The sequence below is a fragment of the Echinops telfairi genome, unplaced genomic scaffold (assembly GCF_000313985.2).
Source record: "Echinops telfairi isolate 266 unplaced genomic scaffold, ASM31398v2 ScPeMD7_57;HRSCAF=196, whole genome shotgun sequence".
NCBI classification, from domain to species: Eukaryota; Metazoa; Chordata; class Mammalia; order Afrosoricida; family Tenrecidae; genus Echinops; species Echinops telfairi.
In genome coordinates, this window is record NW_022103955.1 from 1,366,539 (window position 1) to 1,371,716 (window position 5,178).

A 5,178-nucleotide genomic window follows, 5' to 3' on the forward strand; every position below is an offset into this window, starting at 1 on the left:
TCTTACACCCACAATGATAGTACAATTTAAAAAAAAAACCAGAAACATTTCAGATTTCTAGGTTCTCTTATTTGGGAGGCGTTTAATCCATCCGACTGAATAGCTTCTTCCTCTCGGAACTACTTCACCATCTGGCCTAGAGCCTTCTCTGCGTTTACCCAGATCCACATCGATCTGGTCACCCAGCACCCAGAGTGCCCTCCTGGTCACAGCGAGTGCGATCCCCATGTCCCTTTGGGTCCCTGGAGCCGCCTCCACCCCCACCCCCACCCCAAGGCTCCGGTTGGTCACCACCCTGCGAGCCTGTCCGGGCCCTCCCTCCCCGAGTTTGCTGGGACGAGAGTCCAGCACGTCGCCAAGGAAGGAATCGAGTTTGCTGACCGTGAAGCAGGCGAGAAAGACTGAGCCCCTGCGGACCTGCACGGAAGACCGCGCCCCCGGGAGCAGCGTGAGAGAGGCCATCGGCCCGCGGAGAGGGTCAGGAAGGCCGGGCCTGCCAGACGGCAGGACATCACGACCGTTACCATGCCCATCAGAAGAAAGAGCTGGAGATTAACCCCAGACCCTACCGATCAGAACCCATTCACAGAAATGACCTTGCTTGGTTTTGTACCAAATGGCTCCACTACGGTCGGGGTATCGCTTACCAGACAGGAAAGCCTCTGGAGAGAGGATAGAAAGAATGTACACATGGACCCTGAGGCCAAGGTGGAGGAAGAACCAGAAGAGCCTGAAGACGCAACAGACAGCACAACGGAAGACGTGGAGCAAGATGATGATGAAGGAATGGACGTAGATGAACAAGAAACAGCAAAGCTATTGACAGCTGAACGAGATGAATTGTGAACTAGGCTCTTCACCGCTGGGATTCTGAGTGGAGAGGGAATGTGAAGTTCTAGTCATTTCTTTTGGGAGAGACTTGCTTTGGCTGCTCTCCCCACCCCCTTCTCCCCTGCACTGTAAACTGTTGGAATTATGGGTCACAGGAATAAGTGGGTTTTTTTTAGTTAATTTTTTTAAACATTCTTCATGAATGCAAATTTGTACTATTTAACTGACTGTTCTTGGTGTAAAATCTTGTCATGTGTATAGAAATAAAAACGTTCCCAGATTAAAAACAACAACAAACCAAACAAAACAGAAAGCAACAAATTCTGCAGTGTGGAGAGATTGGAACTCTCATACACTGCTGCTGGCTTGCAAACATGTACAACTGTGGGAAATGCGATGGCAATCTAAAACAATTGGGAAGAAAAATGTCATATGATCAGCCAGTATGGCTGAATAGCACTTAAAATCAGGTTTCCCTAAGGTGAGCGTCTGAGCAGCTGCCGAATGTGCAAATCATCAGTTTACATTCTTGATTCTTTTCTAACTTTCACTTGTGTAGCAGTATATTCTAAACACCCGCTGCAATACTTCTGCTGGGTATATACCCTAAAGAAATGAGAGACAAGACACAAGTAGATGTATGCTTTCCTTTGTCCATCACAGCACTGTTCACAATATCAGGAAGCTTGAAACAACTCAAATGCCGGTAAGTAGAAGAATGGATAAAAAAACCCTGGTACATACACACAACGGAATACTATGCACCCCTAAACAATAGTTATGGAACCAGAAAACACTGCTTGACATATATGAACCTGGAATCCATCATACTAAGCAAAGTGAGTCAATCACAAAAACACAAATATTCCATGAGAACACTACAATGACAGGTATCTGTTCTCAGGACATGCAATCTTCTAATTTGGTCTCCCAAGCAAAAAGGTGCTGTATCTGTCTAAAGCTCAGCGTCAATATATCATCCCTTTATATATACATCTTAAATACCACTTTCTTTTTTTTTTTTTTTTTTTTTAAACATTTTATTAGGGGCTCATACAACTGTTATCCCAATCCATACACACATCAATTGTGTAAAGCGTATTTGTACATCATTTCTCAAAACATTTTCTCTCCATTTAAACCCCCGACATTAGGTCCTCATTTTTCCCCTCCCTCCCCGCTCCCCTCTCCCACATGAGCCCTTGATAGTTTATAAATGGGTATTTTGTCATATCTTGCCCTGTCCGACTTCTCCCTTCACCCACTTTTCGGTTGTCTGTCCCCCAGGGAGGAGGTCACACACAGTTCCATGTAATCGGTTCCCTCTTTCCTACTCATTCTCCCTTTACCCTCCCTGTTTTGCCACTCACACCACTGGTCCTATAGGGCTCATCCATCCTGGATTCCCTGTATTTTCAGTTCCTATCTGTACCAGTGTACCTCCTCTGGTCTAGCCAGTCTTGCAAGATAGAATTCGAGTCATGGTAGTGGGAGCGGGGAGGAAACCTTTAGGAGCTAGAGGAAGGTTGTATTTCTCATCATTGTTACATCGCACCCTGACTGGCTCATCTCCTCCCCGAGGCCCCTCTGCAAGGGGATCTCCAGTGGCCTACTAATGGGCTTTGGATCTCCACTCCGCACTGCCCCCATCATTCACTATGGTGAGATTTTTTGTTCTGATGATGCCTTACACCTGATCCCTTCGACACCTCGTGGTTGCATAGGCTGGTGTGCTTCTTCCATGTGGGCTTTGTTGCTTCTGAGCTTGATGGCCGCTTGATTACCTTCAAGCCTTTAAGACCCCAGACGCTATACTTTTTGATAGCCGGGCACCATCAGCTTTCTTCACCACATTTGCTTATGCACCCATTTGTCTTCAGTGATCCGTTCGACACCCCGTGATCACACAGGTTGATATGTTGTTCCATGTGGGCTTTGTTGCTTCTGAGCTAGATGGCCGCTTGTTTACCTTCAAGCTTTTAAGACCCCAGACGCTATATCTTTTGATAGCCGGGCACCATCAGCTTTCTTCACCACATTTGCTTATTCACCCACTTTGTCTTCGGCGGTTGTGTCGGGAAGGTGAGCATCATAGAATGCCAATTTAATAGAAGAAAGTATTCTTGTGTTGAGGGAGTGCTTGAGTGGAGGCCCAATGTCCTTCTGCTACCTTAATACTAAATCTATAAATGTAGGCTCATAGATCTATTTCCCCATCCTCATAAATACCACTTTCATAGACGAAAGTTTCTCAGGAGGGGGAGAGAGGGAGAAGATCAATCAGTTCCTATCATATACTATTGTTCTATGGTCACTCCGAATGAACAGGCACTCTTATAAGAGCGCTCAGTGAATTTTAATGGAAACTCAAGTCTTGGGGAAGGTGATTTAACATGTGTTGCTGGGTAAACCAGGTGAAACAATCTCCCCTTGGGAAAAAACTCTGAACATTTCTCGTATACACCGCCAGTGGGAGAATACGCCCAGTATTAGGTCCCTACTTGTGGTCTATGTGATATAGACAAGTAGGAATTTAGACCCTGTCCTTTCAGGGTGCACAACATCCTTCATAGGCCACACTAGAAAGGCCACTAAGAAACCTGGACTTTGCCTTAAACACACATGTAGCAAACTAAAGGAATTGAACTCTTTTTTGTACTTAAGGCTGAACCACCTTAGTGAGAATCAGTAAATGACTACTATCACAAGGTTAGGGATTTGGAAGTCAATGGATTTTGTTTCAAATCTTTTGATTTGAGAGTGCTTAATAAGTGGCAGCCCAAGACTACTACACATTTGCTATTTTCATACTCTATTTGCATTTTAATGACGTTTTAGTCCAGGGGCATAATTCTGCTTTTGTGACTGAGAGTGTTTGACAATTTTCCCTATGTCCAACCATCACTGTTTGTGTAGAAAGTGTCCAGTCATTTGAAATTTTAATCTGTACAAGTCAACAATCCATACATTTCAGTCTAAAAAGCTGTTCCATGCATGTGCAATTTCCTTTTCTCCGTAGTATTTAAAATTCTATACAATTGGTTAAAAAAAAAAAGAATTAGTAGACATTCCAGCATTTAAGTAGGTAGCATATGAGCAAGAACCAATGGTGCTGAAAGAAGTTCAAGCTTCATTGTAAACATCAGCCCTAAACAAAGCCCTAGGAATTGACTGAATACCACTTGAAATGCTTCAACAAGCTGACGAAGCACTGGAAGTACATACTCATCTATGAGGAAATTTGGAAGACGTTAGCCAACTGACAGGAAGAGATCCATGTTTGTACCCATTCCAAAGAAAGGTAACCCAACAGAATGCTCAAACTATAGAAGAATATCATTGATACTACATGCCAGTAAAATTTTGCTGAAGATTATCTACCAATGGTTGTAGTAGTACATTGACAAGGAGCTGCCAGAGTTACGTAAGGCTGAACCATCCTTGCCAGACGGAGATCAGGATGTTAGGTTAGAGATGCTGATGTTAGAGCTTAGCTCAAAGCAGAGAATACCAGAAATATGATTAGTTGTATTTTATTGACTATGCCAAGGCATTATACAAACACAACATATGGATGTTATGTGCATAAAAAACTATGGATAACCTTGAGAAGAAATGGAATTCCAGAGCACTTCATTGTTTTCATGTGGAACTTGTACATGGATCAAAAGGCAGTTGTGAGAACAGAAAAAGGGAATAGTTCATGGTTTAAAATCAGGAAAGGTGTGTGTCAGGGTGGTAGCCTCTCACCATACTTAGTCAATCTATATGCTGAATAAATCATCAGAGAAGCTGGATTATATAAAGAAGAATGTGGCATCAGGGTTCGAGGCTTATTAACAGCCCACAATAAGAAGATGATACAACTTGCTGAAAGTGAGGTGGACTTGTAGTACCTGTTCATGACGATCGTGAGGTGGAAACTGGAGCTGTCGTTTAGGGATAGATGATTTTCAGTTCATTCAGTGTATGAAATTATTGTCACACAATCTCCTGGTTTGCATTATACCCCACCAAAAGTCTATTATTTCTTCTTTTTGTTCCTCTGCATGTAATATACCTTTTCTCTAGTCGTTTTCAAGATTTTATACTTGTTTTTTGCTTCAAGAAATTTATTTGTGTGGTTTCCTTCCTGTTTCCTGTTTCTGGAGTTTTATTGATCTTCTCGAATATATGAGTTTATAATTCTTATCAGGTTTGGACTTCAGGCCTTTATGTCTTTAAATTGTTTTTTCTGTTCTCTTTATCCCCTACTCTGAGAGAACTGCAGTCACACCTGCACTTTATCCCCTACTCTGAGAGAACTGTAGTCACACCTGTACTTTATCCCCTACTCTGAGAGAACTG